Source organism: Panthera onca, chromosome A2 (genome assembly GCF_046562875.1).
Source record: "Panthera onca isolate mPanOnc1 chromosome A2, mPanOnc1 haplotype 2, whole genome shotgun sequence".
NCBI lineage: Eukaryota > Metazoa > Chordata > Mammalia > Carnivora > Felidae > Panthera > Panthera onca.
The window spans coordinates 6595086-6612123 of record NC_138340.1 but is presented as its reverse complement, the minus strand read 5'-3'; the positions used below and the strand labels follow the sequence as shown (position 1 = coordinate 6612123).

Here is a 17038-nt window from a genome sequence, read left to right as displayed (position 1 = left end):
ATTCCCACGGTCACAAAATAAAGTTGATGGAAGGGTCAGCAAGCAGCACCCTCAACCGAATGAGGAGGGAAGCCCACAGTGTAAATCCCTCAAGTCCCCCCAGCATGAGATGACTGCCCCTGTGCGGACCCTCCTTTATCCCAAGCACAGAATCATCTGAGCCCCAGCAGGTAACTTCTCAGCCTCTTCGTGCAATACAGAGATCTCTGTCCCCAAGTTATAGTGGATAGGTAGAGCCCCATCAAACCAAATGTCCCTCATCTTAGGGAATGTTGAGGACCCGTCTCAGAACAAGGAAGACAATCAGGGCACCTGGGTCGCTCAGTTGGTTAAGTGTCCGACTCTTGATTTCAGCTCGGGTCATGACATCACAGTCATGCGATTGAACCCTGCATAAAGCTTCATACTCAGTGTGGAGCCTGCTAGGTCTGTCTCTCTCTCTCTCTCTCTCTCTCTCTCTCTCTCTCTCTTCTCTCTGCCTCCCTCCCTCCCTCCTCCCATATCCCCTCCTTTCTCTCTCTCTCCCTCCCTCCTTCTTTCCCTCCCTCTCCCTCTGCTCCTCTCCCCTTCTCTTTCTCCCTCTTTCCCTCCCACTCCCTCTCTACCCTTCTCTCTCTCTCTCTCATAATCAATAAACATTAAAAAGAAGAAGAAGGAAGGCAATCGTAGTCCTGATAAGCCAGCAGAGACCCCAAGCTCTCATTATCCAAGAGACAGGAGCTCAGGAAGCAAAACTTCCTCCAACATTTCCTGCCCTAGCGGACCCATTCCCAGCTGACCCTCAGATCATCTCCGCAAAAAGGCACTAGTGAATGAGAAAGGCTGGAGCTGGGGTCAAGGCTGAGAGGGATAGAGAGGGGAGAGGAGTAAAAGAAGTAAAGGAAGAAAGGAGACCTTCTAAGTTGGTCCAATGCCACGAGTGAATTCATGAGCTCCAAACAGCTACAATGACCAGAAACCAGGCTCTCAGGAGAAAAATGAGCAGAACAAAGAAATTCTGGGCTGACGAAGAGAAGTGGCCTAGAGGAGAGGTGGGTGCATCTGCTAGCCTCCAAGATGGCCACCAAGGGTCCTTGCACTTGGTACCCATGCCCTGTGCGGTCTCCTCCCACACTGAATCAGACGTGACCCAAGTGAGCAACACAACGGTACAGAAGTGACAGTATGTCATATCTGGGGCTATGTCCTAAAACACAGTGGAGCTCCCTCCTTAGTCTCCTAGGTTGCTTCCTCTATGGGAGAAGCCATCGGCCATCCCATGAAGGTACCCAAGCAACCCCAGGGAGATATCCACGTGAGAAGAACCAACTCAGTGGCAAAGAGCTAGCCATTCACCAAGCTGCGTTGAAAGATCTCCCAGCCCTGATTTTTGAACTCTGTGTGCTAAAATGTTTGGGGATGAAGTTTACTGCTGTCTGCAACCTACTTCAACATGTTTTTTTTTTTTTTTAATTTTTGTTAATGTTTATTTTTGAGAGAGAGAGAGAGAGACAGAGTGTGATCTGGGGAGGGGCAGAGAGAGAAGGAGACACAGAATCCGAAGCAGGCTCCAGGCTCCAAGCTGTCAGCACACAGCCCGATGTGGGGCTCGAACCGTGAGATCATGACCTGAGCCAAAGTCAAATGTTTAACCAACTGAGCCACCCAGGCGCCCACCCCTGCCTTTTTTTTTTTTAATGGTGGATCGATGGATGAGAGAGGAATGAAAGTAGCAAAGCACGTATAGAAAAATGCTGTAGAATCTAGGGGTGGATATTAGTTCATTAGGACCGCCTAAACAAAACACCACAGACTGGGGGACTTAAGCAACAGAAATTTACTTTCCCACAGTTCTGGAAGTCCAAGCTCAAGATGCCAGCAAAGTTGGCTTCTTCTGAGGCTTCTCTCCTTGGCTTGCAGATGACCACCCTCTTGCTGCCTCTCTGTGTGGTGGTCATCCCTCTGAGTGTGTGTGCTCCTGCCATCTCTTGGTCCATATGTTTTAATCTCCTCTCCTCATAAGGACACCCTAATGGCCTCATTTAACCTTAATTCTTGAAAGGCTCAACCTCAGAATATGGTCATGTGAGGAGGTGCCAGTGATTTGGGCTTCAACATGTGAACGTGAGGGGACAGAATTCAGCCCACAACACGAATGTTCACTGTAAAACTCTTTCAAATTATCCCCATACTTGAAATTTTTTCATAATAAATTGGGCGCAGGTGATGTGCTAAGTCACTAAAGGAAAAATGGATTGTTTTAAAAAATCATGTCAGGGGGACCTGGGGAAGATGGCGGCGTAGGAGGACGCTGGGCTCACCACGTCCTGCTGATCACTTAGATTCCAGCTACACCTGCCTAAATAACCCAGAAAACTGCCAGAAGACTAGCAGAACAGAGTCTCCAGAGCCAAGCGCAGACGAGAGGCCCACAGAAGAGGGGCCCTTCCCGAAGTGGATCACCGAAGGAGAAGCGAGCTGAGCCTGCCCCTCCCGCCCCCGTGCACCTTGCCGATCCACCCCAGCTAATACACCAGATCCCCAGCACCACAAGCCTGGCAGTGTGCAAGTAGCCCAGACGGGCCATGCCACCCCACGGTGAATCCCACCCCTAGGAGAGGGGAAGAGAAGTCACACCAGTCTGACTATGGCCCCAGCGGTGGGCTGGGGGCAGACATCAGGCCTGACTGTGGCCCTGCCCACCAACGCGAGTTATTCAAGACAGCACAGGGGAAGTGCCCTGCAGTTCCGCACCATTCCAGGGACTATCCAAAATGACCAAATGGAAGAATTCCCCTCAAAAGAATCTCCAGGAAATAACAACAGCTAACGGACTGATCAAAAAGGATTTAAACAATATAACAGAAAGTGAATTTAGAATAATAGTCATAAAATTAATCTCTGGGCATGAAAACAGTACAGAGGACAGCAGAGAATCTATTGCTACAGAGATCAAGTGTCTAAGGAATAGTCAGGAGGAGCTAAAAAATGCTATAAACGAGCTGCAAAATAAAATGGAAACAACCATGTCTCGGATTGAAGAGGCAGAGGAGAGAATAGGTGAATGAGAAGATAAAATTATGGAAAAAGAGGAAGCTGAGAAAAAGAGAGATAAAAAGAATCCAGGAGTATGAGGGGAAAATTAGAGAACTAAGTGATGTACTAAAGAGAAATAATCTACGCATAATTGGTATTCCAGAGGAGGAAGAGAGAGGGAAAGGTGCTGAAGGTGTACTTGAAGAAATAATAGCTGAGAACTTCCCTGATCTGGGGAAGGAAAATGGCATTGAAATCCAAGAGGCACAGAGAACTCCCTTCAGACATAACTTGAATCGATCTTCTGCACGACATATCATAGTGAAACTGGCAAAATACAAGGATAAAGAGAAAATTCTGAAAGCAACAAGGGATAAACACGCTCTAACATATAAAGGGAAACCTATAAGACTCATGACCGATCTCTCTACTGAAACTTGGCAGGCCAGAAAGGAATGGCAGGAGATCTTCAATGTGATGAACAGAAAAAATATGCAGCTGAGAATCCTTTATCCAGCAAGTCTGTCATTCAGAATAGAAGGAGAGACAAAGGTCTTCCCAAACAAACAAAAACTGAAGGAATTCATCACCACTAAACCAGCCCTACAAGAGATCCTAAGAGGGATCCTGTGAGACAAAGTACCAGAGACATCGCTACAAACATAAAACATACAGACATCACAATGACTCTAAACCCATATCTTTCTATAATAACACTGAATGTAAATGGACTAAATGCGCCAACCAAAAGTCATAGGGTATCACAATGGATAAAAAACAAGACCCATCTATTTGCTGTCTACAAGAGACTCATTTTAGACCTGAGTACACCTTCAGATTGAGAGTGAGGGGATGGAGAACTATTTATCATGCTACTGGAAGTCAAAAGAAAGCTGGAGTAGCCATACTTAGACAAACTAGACTTTAAATTAAAGGCGGTAACAAGAGATGAAGAAGGGCATTATATAATAATTACAGGGTCTATCCATCAGGAAGAGCTAACAATTATAAATGTCTATGCACCAAATACAGGAGCCCCCAAATATATAAAACAATTACTCATAAACATAAGCAACCTTATTGATAAGAATGTGGTAATTGCAGGGGACTTTAACACTCCACTTACAGAAATGGATAGATCATCTAGGCACACAGTCAATAAAGAAACAAGGGCCCTGAATGATACATTGGATCAGATGGACTTGACAGATACATTTAGAACTCTGCATCCCAAAGCAACAGAATATACTGTCTTCTCGAGTGCACATGGAACATTCTCCAAGATAGATCACATACTGGGTCACAAAACAGCCCTTCATAAGTGTACAAGAATTGAAATCATACCATGCATACTTTCAGACCTCAATGCTATGAAACTTGAAATCAACCATAGGAAAAAGTCTGGAAACCCTCCAAAAGCATGGGGGTTAAAGAACACCCTACTAAAGAATGAGTGGGTCAACCAGGCAATTAGAGAAGAAATTTAAAAATATATGGAAACAAATGAAAATGAAAATACAACAATCCAAATGCTTTGGGATGCAGCAAAGGCAGTCCTGAGAGGAAAATACATTGCAATCCTCAGGCCTATCTCAAGAAACAAGAAAAATCCCAAATACAAAATCTAACAGCACACCTAAAGGAAATAGAAGCAGAACAGCAAAGACAGCCTAAACCCAGCAGAAGAAGAGAAATAATAAAGAGCAGAGCAGAAATAAACAATATAGAATCTAAAAAAACTGTAGAGCAGATCAACAAAACCAAGAGTTGGTTTTTGAAAAAATAAACAAAATTGATAAACCTCTAGCCAGGCTTCTCAAAAAGAAAAGAGATAGGACCCAAATAGATAAAATCACGAATGAAAATGGAATTATTACAACCAATCCCTCAGAAATACAAGCAATTATCAGGGAATACTATGAAAAATTATATGCCAACAAACCAGACAACCTGGAAGAAATGGACAAATTCCTAAACACCCACACACTTCCAAAACTCAATCAGGAGGAAATAGAAAGCTTGAACAGACCCATAACCAGCGAAGAAATTGAATCAGTTATCAAAAATCTCCCAACAAATGAGAGTCCAGGGCCAGATGGCTTCCCTGGGGAGTTCTACCAGAAGTTTAAAGCAGAAATAATACCTATCCTTCTCAAGCTGTTCCAAAAAATAGAAAGGGAAGGAAAACTTCCAGACTCATTCTATGAAGCCAGCATTACTTTGATTCACAAACCAGACAGAGACCCAGCAAAAAAAGAGAACTACAGGCCAATATCCCTGATGAATATGGATGCAAAACTTCTCAACAAGATACTAGCAAATCGAATTCAACAGCATATAAAAAGAATTATTCACCACAATCAAGTGGGATTCATTCCTGGGCTGCAGGGCTGGTTCAACATTCGCAAATCAATCAACGTGATACATCACATTAACAAAAAAAAAGAGAAGAACCATATGATCCTGTCAATTGATGCAGAAAAGGCGTAACAAAATTCAGCATCGTTTCTTAATAAAAACCCTTGAGAAAGTCGGGATAGAAGGAACATACTTAAAGATCGTAAAAGCCATTTATGAAAAGCCCACAGCTAATATCATCCTCAATGGGGAAAAACTGAGAGATTTCCCTGAGATCAGGAACATGACAGGGATGTCCACTTTCACCGCTGTTGTTTAACATAGTGTTGGAAGTTCTAGCATCAGCAATCAGACAACAAAATGAAATCAAAGGCATCAAAATTGGCAAAGATGAAGTCAAGCTTTCACTTTTTGCAGATGACATGATATTATACATGGAAAATCCAATAGACTCCACCAAAAGTCTGCTAGAACTGATACATGAATTCAGCAAAGTTGCAGAATACAAGAGCAATGTACAGAAATCAGTTGCATTCTTATACACTAATAATGAAGCAACAGAAAGACAAATAAAGAAACTGATCCCATTCACAATTGCACCAAGAAGCATAAAATACCTAGGAATAAACCTAACCAAAGATGTAAAAGATCTGTATGCTGAAAACTATAGAAAGCTTATGAAGGAAATTGAAGAAGATACAAAGAAATGGAAAAACATCCCGTGCTCATGGATTGGAAGAATAAATATTGTCAAAATGTCAATACTACCCAAAGCAATCTACACATTCAATGCAATCCCAATCAAAATTGCACCAGCATTCTTCTCGAAACTAGAACAAGCAATCCTAAAATTCATATGGAACCACAAAAGGCCCCGAATAGCCAAAGTAATTTTGAAGAAGACCAAAGCAGGAGGCATCACAATCTCAGACTTTAGCCTCTACTACAAAGCTGTAATCATCAAGACAGCATGGTACTGGCACAAAAACAGACACATAGACCAATGGAACAGAATAGAAACCCCAGAACTAGACCCACAAACGTATGGCCAATTAATCTTTGACAAAGCAGGAAAGAACATCCAACAGAAAACAGTCTCTTCAACAAATGTTGCTGGGAGAACTGGACAGCAACATGCAGAAGATTGAAACTAGACCACTTTCTCACACCATTCACAAAAATAAATGCAAAATGGATGCAGGACCTGAATGTGAGACAGGAAACCATCAAAACCCTAGAGGAGAAAGCAAGAAAACACCTCTCTGACCTCAGCCGTAGCAATTTCTTACTTGACACATCCCCAAAGGCAAGGGAATTAAAGGCAAAAATGAACTACTGGGACCTTATGGAGATAAAAAGCTTCTGCACAGCAAAGGAAACAACCAACAAAACTAAAAGGCAACCAACGGAATGGGAAAAGATATTTGCAAATGACATATCAGACAAAGGGCTAGTATCCAAAATCTATAAAGAGCTCACCAAACTCCACAGCCGAGAAACAAATAACCCAGGGAAGAAATGGGCAGAAAACATGAATAGACACTTCTCTAAAGAAGACATCCGGATGGCCAACAGGCACATGAAAAGATGCTCAACGTCGCTCCTCATCAGGGAAATACAAATCAAAACCACATTCAGATATCACCCCACGCCAGTCAGAGTGGCCAAAATGAACAAATCAGGAGACTATAGATGCTGGAGAGGATGTGGAGAAACGGGAACCCTCTTGCACTGTTGGTGGGAATGCAAATTGGTGCAGCCACTCTGCAAAACAGTGTGGAGGTTCCTCAAAAAATTAAAAGTAGACCTACCCTATGACCCAGCAATAGCACTGCTAGGAAGTTACCCAAGGGATACAGGGTAACAGCACTCTCAACAGCACTCTCAACAATAGCCACACTCTCAACAATAGCCACACTCTCAACAATAGCCACATTATCGAAAGAGCCTAAATGTCCATCAACTGATGAATGGATAAAGAAATTGTGGTTTATATACACAATGGAGTACTACATGGCAATGAGAAAGAACGAAATATGGCCCTTTGTAGCAACGTGGATGCAACTGGAGAGTGTGATGCTAAGTGAAATAAGCCATACAGAGAAAGACAGATACCATATGGTTTCACTCTTATGTGGATCCTGAGAAACTTAACAGAAACCCATGGAGGAGGGGAAGGAAAAAAAAAAAAAAAAAGAGGTTAGAGTGGGAGAGAGCCAAAGCATAAGAGACTCTTAAAAACTGAGAACAAACTGAGGGTTGGTGGGGGGTGGGAGGGAGGAGAGGGTGGATGATGGGTATTGAGGAGGGCACCTTTTGAGATGAGCATTGGGTGTTGTATGGAAACCAATTTGACAATAAATTTCATATATTGAAAAAAAATAAAAATAAAGTAAAAAATCATGTCAGAACCACTAGTTGGTCTGTGAAATGAGCATTTGATTTGATTTGATGTGAAAATGGGAAGCGATTAAAGTCCTAGAAGAAACCAAGGCATAAATATTTTATATATAATCTCAAAGGAGAGATGGTCTTTTTAAACTATACATAAAACAAGAAGAAACAAAAATTAATACATTTGATTTCATTTTTAAAAATCTGCATGGCAACAACTTGAGGCCAAAAAAAAAAAAAAAAAGGAAAATGTTGGCAACTCATCACCAAGAGCTAATTTATTAATATTAGCGATCTTACCAAACCAAAGAAAAAGACCAAGAATCCATTGGAGAAATAGGTAAATGCTGGAACAGAGCTCACAGAAAATGCAGAACAGTCTCAACAGACGAGATGATTCCCAACAACCCTTCAAAAGAAAACTACGAAGTAAAATACGGAGATTCCTCTTTTCATTTTTCAAGTTCATTATGTTACTAGCCAGGATGTGGGAAGTGGCGCTCCCACACCTCTATCTATGGCTGGGCCTTGAATCTGAACGACATCTGCCTACAGACACAGGAACCCGACCCGACAGTGACAGTCCGCCAGAGCCCAGGGTGGCGGGGAGAGGCGGAAAGAGCCGAACCGTGGCCGGAAACCGGAATGCAGAGGCGAGGCCGGGAGAGCCCGACGGAAGGAGCGGAATGGAGGAGCGGGAGAGGCGGCGAGGCGGCGTTATAGGAAAGGAGCCCAAGGCGGGCGGAAGGAGCCGAGCCGGGGCCTCACGGGGAAGAACAGACAGGTCGCGGGGGAGCAGAAAGGGGAGAGGCTGGCGGCACAGGAGCGCGAGGCCGAGGCGAGGGTGGCGGAGAACGGGGTGGCTGTGCCGGGCGGGAGGAGCCCTGGAGGCCGGTCCCCGGGCCTTCCTGGGGCGTCGCGCGCAGGGGTCCCGGATGCCGTCCTCCCGCTGCCCTTCTCTCTGCTGCTGCCCTTCGATCCGACGCCGCAGCGTGTTCTCCGCCCGCTACGAGGACGCGCGGACCCCGCCCGGCCTGACCCCTCCGGGCTCGATCACCCCGTGGGGTCTGACGCTGATGTCCGTCGATGAGACTGTTGCCCCCCGGGTGCAGCGTCTGGCCCGCCCTGCGCCCGCGACCCAGCCCCTGGGGAAAGCCAGCCGGGGTGCCAGGGGCCCCACGCCAGCCGGCCGGGAGGTCTGGGAGGAGACCCCGGGCCCGAGACAGATTGTGGTCCCACTCCTGACCGTCTGTCCACTTCCAACACCAACGCCGTCTTCGGCGAGGTGGCCGTTACCTGTCCCAGCTTCTGTCTCTTAGGGCCCTTGCTGCGGGCTTCGTCAGCGTTTGCATTGAGCAGAGCTGGTGTTTTAACCCTTGGCCTTGGCTTGGTATTCTCAGTCCCGGCACTACGGACATTTGGGGCTGGGTGACTGCTTTGTAGGATGTTTGAGAATACTGGCCTCCACCGGCTAGAGGCCAGGACCAATCCTCTTCCGCCTAACTTGGAGACAAAGACAAATTGGGTCCTCTTCCTTCAACTCTTTGACAAGGACAAATGTCTTCGGTCATTGGCAAATGTCCACTGGGGTACAAATTTGTTCTCTCGTGGCCACCAATGACCTAGACAAGCTATTTTCTGAGCTACATACCGAGGTTTTACGCTTAGAATAGTTTTATTTGTTTTTTAGCATTTATTTTTGGGAGACAGAGCACGAGCAGGGGAGGGACAAAGAGAGAGGGAGAGACAGAATCTTAAAGCAGGCTCCAGATTCTGAGCTGTCAGCACAGAGCCCAAGGTGGGGCTCAAACCTAGGAACTCTGAGATCATGACCTGAGCCAAAGTTCAAGGCCATCCAGGTGCCCCTGCTTAGAATCATCTTAAAGTCCTATCTTGAGGGGCGCCTGGGTGGCTCAGTCGCTCAGTGGGTTGGGTGGCAGACCTGCTCGGGTCATGATGTCACAGCTCCTGAGTTCGAGCCCCACATCGGGCTCCGTGCTGACAGCTCAGAGCCAGGAGCCTGCTTCGGATTCTGTATCTGCCCCTTCCCTGTTCATGCTCTCTCGCTCTCTCAAATAAACTTTTTTTTTTTTTTTTTTTTAATAAAGTCCTATCTTGGGCAACTGCAGTCCTTCATTGTTCACCCCTCTCTCTTCTAGCACAGCTCTTGCTCCTGGATCTTGGCCCAGTGGTGCCCCCATGTGCACACCCTCATCAGATGCCGCAGCTTTGCCCTGGGAGACGGGAGTTAAGTAGAGATCCAGGCCTTATCCTCTTTTCAGATTTCAAGAGACAACACTTTCATCAACTGCTGTTTTTCACAACAGCCTCCACCAAAGTCCACAGCTAGAGGCAAGAATTTAATTTCCCTGGAAAGCACGCAGTGGGCAAGGGGAGAGTTGGTGGGTCCCTAAACAGCTTCCTTTCTGCTTCCTCAGCCATAATTCCAGCTCCGGCCCACCGGCAGGCTGCAGCAAATTCCCGCCTCACAAAAACTATCTCCATAGCCTCTCATCCTGCAGCTGGTTCTCTGGTCTTTTTCATTACTTCTCACGATAGTTTCCTTCCACAGGCGTTCCTGGCTTTATCTTTGGAGAGGCATCCAGATGCCGGTTAATTTGCCAGCTTGTGGCTCCGAATTGTAGGCAACTTCCTATCCTACCTGCTTTTTAAAAAATACGTTCAAACAGTTGAAATGTTAACTCAAATTTATACTAAAATTTATGTTTCTACTATGGAAGGTTGAAGGCATAAAGAACAGTATAAGAGCTCCGTGTAATAAATGACAGGATAATATAACTTGAATATCACTATTTGCAACTACAAATGATACTGGATCCATGGAAGATAAGAGTGCTTGTTAACTTCAAAAATAGATTCTTCCCAGATAACAGTTGCCTGCTGATGGATGGTCACAAAACCACCTTAGAATGCATCTTTCTGTAAAACAGAACATGAACCCGATCAAGACTTCATTTCCAACTATTATTTCCCTTAGAACAACAGATGCCAGACTGAAATGTTAAGTGAAACCGTGGAATTGCAATGAACAAAATGAAAACTGTGTAAAACTCTGCAAGACATACAATCCCATTCCTTCTAGAAATAGTTAACATACTCCTCCTCCTCCTCCTCCTCCTCCTCCTCCTCCTCATCATCCCTCTCCACCCCTACCCCAACAAGCTATGGAGATTGAAGAGACTTCACATACAGATCAATCAGTTGCAAACTGTGGATTTTACAAAGATCCTTAATCAAATAAAATGTAAAAACCAGGGAACAAACAAGACAAATGGGGAAACTATTTAAAAAAAAATAATAATATATAATAATAATAATAATAATAATAATAAATAATAATAATAATAAATAATAATAATAATAATAAAAGTGCTGTAAGCTGTGTGAAGAAGTGAATCGCTTGAAATGCCCATTTTGTAGTGTATGCACACTCTTTTTGGCTGCATTTGGGGACAGGATTTCATGCGTGTAAGGGCATACATAGTCCATGAACTATTCCAGGACACAAGTACCTGTGATCAAATGTGGAATGCATCTTTCAGTCCTCCTCCATTTATTCCCTTCCAAACTTTAATATATATTTTGGTGTGTAGCATCTAAAACTTTTATCATTCCTAATTTAAATGTACACAAGTGCCTATTTTTTTAGGCACTATTAACTTATTTTTATTCTCTTTTCTAAGGTGACAGAAGACAGGTGATGGATGGATGGATGGATGGATGGATAGACAGATGCTAGATATACATAAGATGGTAGATAGATGTTCCTTGTATAGTTTTTTATATTTTACATTTTCTTTATACAATCTTGTAAACCTTTTTATATCATTTAGTTTTTCTAATGTTTCTAGAACATTTAATTTTATGCATGCATAGTCATTTATTAAGCATTTCTATATTATTGAGATATTGTTTCTGATTATTTGCTTATTTTGTGTAATATCGCAATGAAAATCCTCCTGCACGAATATTTCTTTGAATTGCTGAGGTTTTCCTTAGGAGACGTTCTATATATATATATATAATTATATATATATATATATATATATATATATATATATATATATAATTATATATATTTTATATATATATTATATATAAAATATATATATATAATTATATATATATATAATTTATTGTCAAATTGGTTTCCATACAACACCCAGTGCTCATCCCAACAGGTGCCCTCCTCATTGCCCATCACCCACTTTCCCCTCCCTCCCACCCCCCATCAACCCTCAGTTTATTCTCAGTTTTTAAGAGTCTCTTATGGTTTGCCTCCCTCCCTAGCTTTTTTTTTCCTTCCCCTCCCCCATGGTCTTCTGTTAAGTTTCTCAGGATCCACATAAGAGTGAAACCATACAGTATCTGTCTTTATCTGCCTGACTTATTTCACTTAACATAATACCCTCCAGTTCTATCCACATTGCTGTAAATGGCCAGATTTCATTCTTTCTCGTTGCCAAGTGGTATTCCATTGTATATGTAAACCACATCTTCTTTTTTTTTCAATACATGAAGTTTATTGTCAAACTGGTTTCCATACAACACCCAGTGCTCATCCCAAAATGTGCCCTCCTCAATACCCATCACCCACCCTCCCCTCCCTCCCACCCCCCATCAACCCTCAGTTTGTTCTCAGTTTTTAAGAGTCTCTTATGCTTTGGCTCTCTCCCACTCTAACCTCTTTTTTTTTTTTTCCTTCCCCTCCCCCATGGGTTTCTGTTAAGTTTCTCAGGATTCACATAAGAGTGAAAACGTATGGTATCTGTCTTTCTCTGTATGGCTTATTTCACTTAGCATAACACTCTCCAGTTCCATCCACGTTGCTACAAAAGGCCATATTTTGTTCTTTCTCATTGCCATGTAGTACTCCATTGTGTATATAAACCACAATTTCTTTATCCATTCATCAGTTGATGGACATTTAGGCTCTTTCCATAATTTGGCTATTGTTGAGAGTGCTGCTATGCACATTGGGGTACAAGTGCCCCTATGCATCAGTACTCCTGTATCCCTTGGGTAAATTCCTAGCAGTGCTATTGCTGGGTCATAGGGTAGGTCTACTTTTAATTTTTTGAGGAACCTCCACACTGTTTTGCAGAGTGGCTGCACCAATTTGCATTCCCACCAACAGTGCAAGAGGGTTCCCGTTTCTCCACATCCTCTCCAGTATCTATAGTCTCCTGATTTGTTCATTTTGGCCACTCTGACTGGCGTGGGGTGATATCTGGGTGTGGTTTTGATTTGTATTTCCCTGATGAGGAGCGACGTTGAGCATCTTTTCATGTGCCTGTTGGCCATCCGGATGTCTTCTTTAGAGAAGTGTCTATTCATGTTTTCTGCCCATCTCTTCCCTGGGTTATTTGTGTTTCGGGTGTGGAGTTTGGTGTGCTCTTTATAGATTTTGGGTACTAGCCCTTTGTCTGATATGTCATTTGCAAATATTTTTTCCCATTCCGTTGGTTGCCTTTTAGTTTTGTTGGTTGTTTCCTTTGCTGAAACCCATCTTCTTTATCCATTCATCAGTTGATGGACATTTAGGCTCTTTCCATAATTTGACTATTGTTGAAAGTGCTGCTATAAACATGTGGTACATGTGCCCCTATGCATCAGCACTCCTGTATCCCTTGGGTAAATTCCTAGCAGTGCTATTGCTGGGTCATAGGGTAGTTCTATTTTTAATTTTTTGAGGAACCTTCACACTGTTTTCCAGAGCGGCTGCACCAGTTTGCATTCCCACCAGCAGTGCAAGAGGGTTCCCGTTTCTCCACATCCTCTCCAGCATCTGTAGTCTCCTGATTTATTCATTTTAGCCACTCTGATGGGTGTGAGGTGATAGCTCAGTGTGGTTTTGATTTGTATTTCCCTGATGAGGAGTGACGTTGAGCATCTTTTCATGTGCCTGTTGGCCATCTGGATGTCTTCTTTAGAAAAGTGCCTATTCATGTCTTCTGCCCATTTCTTCACTGATTTTTTTTGGGGGGGGGTGTGGAGTTTGGTGAGTTCTTTATAGATTTTGGTTACTAGCCCTTGTCTGATATGTCTGTCATTTGCAAATATCTTTTCCCATTCCATCGATTGCCTTTTAGTTTTGTTGACTGTTTCCTTTGCTGTGCAGAAGCTTTTCATATTCATGAGGTCCCAATAGTTCATGTTTGCTTTTAATTCCCTTGCCTTTGGAGATGTGTCAAGTAAGAAATTGCTGCAGCTGAGGTCAGAGAGGTTTTTCCTGCTTTCCCCTCTAGGGTTTTGATGGTTTCCTGTCTCACATTCAGGTCCTGCATCCATTTTGCATTTATTTTTGTGAATGGTGTAAGAAAGTGGTCTAGTTTCATTCTGCTGCATGTTGCTGTCTAGTTCTCCCAGCACCATTTGATAAAGAGACTGTCTTTTTTCCATTGGGTATTCTTTCCTGCTTTGTCAAAGATTAGTTGGCCATACAATTGTGGGTCCAATTCTGGAGTCTCTATTCTATTCCATTGGTCTATGTGTCTGTTTTTGTGCCAATACCATGCTGTCTTGATGATTACAGCTTTGTAGTAGAAGCTAAAGTCTGGGATTGTGATGCCTCCCGCTTTGGTTTTCGTCTTCAATATTACTTTGGCTATTTGGGGTCTTTTGTGGTTCTATACAAATTTTAGGATTGCTTGTACTAGCTTCAAGAAGAATGCTGGTGCAATTTTGATTGGAATTGCGTTGAATGTGTAGATTGCTTTGGGTAGTATTGACATTTTAACAATATTCTTCCAATCCATGAGCACGGAATGTTTTTCCATTTCTTTGTATCTTCTTCAATTTTCTTCATAAGCTTTCTATAGTTTTCAGCATACAGATCTTTTACATCTTTGGTTAGGTTTATTCCTAGGTATTTTATGGTCCTTGGTGCAATTGTGAATGGGATCAGTTTCTTTATTTGTCTTACTGTTGCTTCATTATTAATATATAAGAATGCAACTGATTTCTGTACATTAATTTCCTATCTTGTGACTTTGCTGAATTCATGTATCAGTTCTAGCAGACTTATGGTGGAGTCTATCGGGTTTTCCATGTACAATATCATGTCACCTGCAAAAAGTGAAAACTTGACTTCATCATTGCCAATTTTGATGCCTTTGATTTCATTTTGTTGTCTGATTGCTGATGCTAGAACTTCCAACAGTATGTTGGTGAGAGTGGACATCCCTGTCATGTTCCTGATCTCAGGGAAAAAGCTCTCAGTTTTTCCCCATTGAGGATGATATTAGCTGTGGGCTTTTCATAAATGGCTTTTATGATATTTAAGTATGTTCCTTCTATCCCAACTTTCTCGAGGATTTTTATTAGGAAACGATGCTGAATTTTGTCAAATGCTTTTTTCTGCATCGATTGACAGGATCACATGGTTCTTTTCTTTTATTAATGTGATGTGTCACATTGATTGATTTGCTAATGTTGAACCAGCCCTGCAGCCCAGGAATGAATCCCACTTGATCGTGGTGAATAATTCTTTTTGTATGCTGTTGAATTCGATTTGCTAGTATCTTGTTGAGAAGTTTTGCATCCATATTTGTCAGGGATATTGGCCTGTAGTTCTCTTTTTTTGCTGGGTCTCTGTCTGGTTTGGGAATCAAAGTAATGCTGGCTTCATAGAATGAGTCTGGAAGTTTTCCTTCCCTTTCTATTTTTTGGAACAGCTTGAGAAGAATAGGTATTATCTCTGTTTAAATGTCTGGTAGAACTCCCCAGGGAAGCCATCTGGTCCTGGACTCTCATTTGTTGGGAGATTTTTGATAACTGATTCAATTTCTTCGCTGGGTATGGGTCTATTCAAGTTTTCTATTTCTTCCTGTTTGAGTTTTGGGAGTGTGTGGGTACTTAGGAATTTGTCCATTTCTTCCAGGTTGTCCAGTTTGTTGGCATATAATTTTTCATAGTATTCCCTGATAATTGCTTGTATTTCTGAGGGATTGGTTGTAATCATTCCATTTTCATTCATGATTTTATCTATTTGGGTCCTCTCTCTTTTCTTTTTGAGAAGCCTGGCTAGAGGTTTATCAATTTTATTTTTTTTAAAAACCAACTCTTGGTTTCATTGATCTGCTCTACTGCTTTTTTGGATTCTATATTATTTCTGCTCTGCTCTTTATTATTTCTCTTCCTCTGCTGGGTTTGGGGTGTCTTTGCTGGTCTGCTTCTGGTTCCTTTAGGTGTGCTGTTAGATTTTGTATTTGGGATTTTTCTTGTTTCTTGAGATAGGCCTGGATTACAATGTATTTTCCTCTCAGGATTGCCTTTGCTGCATCCCAAAGCGTTTGGATTGTTGTATTTTCATTTTCATTTGTTTCCATATATTTTTTTTATTTCTTCTCTAATTGCCTGGTTGACCCATTCATTCTTTAGTAGGATGTTCTTTAACCTCCATGCTTTTGGAGGGTTTCCAGACTTTTTCCTGTGGTTGATTTCAAGTTTCATAGCATTGTGATCTGCAAGTGTGCATGGTATGATCTCAATTCTTTTATACTTATTAAGGGCTGTTTTGTGACCCAGTATGTGATCTTTCTTGGAGAATGTTCCATGCACACTTGAGAAGAAAGTATATTCTGTTGCTTTGGGATGCAGAGTTCTAAATATATCTTTCAAGTCCATGTGATCCAATGTTTCAGTCAGGGCCCTTGTTTCTTTATTGATCCTGTGTCTGGCTGATCTATCCATTGTTGTAAGTGGGGTATTAAAGTCCCCTGCAATTACCACATTCTTATCAATAAGGTTGCTTATGTTTGTGAGTAATTGTTTTATATATTTGGGGGCTCCCATATTTGGCATGTAGACATGTATAATTGTTAGCTCTTCCTGATGGATAGACCCTGTAATTATTATATAATGCCCTTCTTCATCTCTTGTTACCGCCTTTAATTTAAAGTCTCGTTTGTCTAAGTATGGCTACTCCAGCTTTCTTTTGACTTCCCGTAGCATGATACATAGTTCTCCATCCCCTCACTTTCAATCTGAAGGTGTCCTCAGGTCTAAAATGAGTCTCTTGTAGACAGCCAATAGACGGGTCTTGTTTTGTATCCATTCTGATACCCTATGTCTTTTGGTTGGAGCATTTAGTCCATTTACATTGTGTTGTTATTGAAAGATACGGGTTTAGAGTCATTGTGATGTCTGTAGGCTTCATGCTTGTAGTGGTGTCTCTGGTACTTTGTGGTCCTTGCAACATTTCACTCACAGAGTCCCCGTGAGGATCTCTTGTAGGGCTGGTTTAGTG

At 42.4% G+C, this 17038-nt stretch overlaps 1 protein-coding gene across 4 annotated transcripts in view; it reads left to right on the top strand.

Moving 5' to 3' along the window:
* The window catches only part of LOC132677336 (uncharacterized), a 99224-nt gene that overhangs the window by 34511 nt on the left and 47675 nt on the right, over positions 1-17038 (top strand). The window lies entirely within an intron of this gene.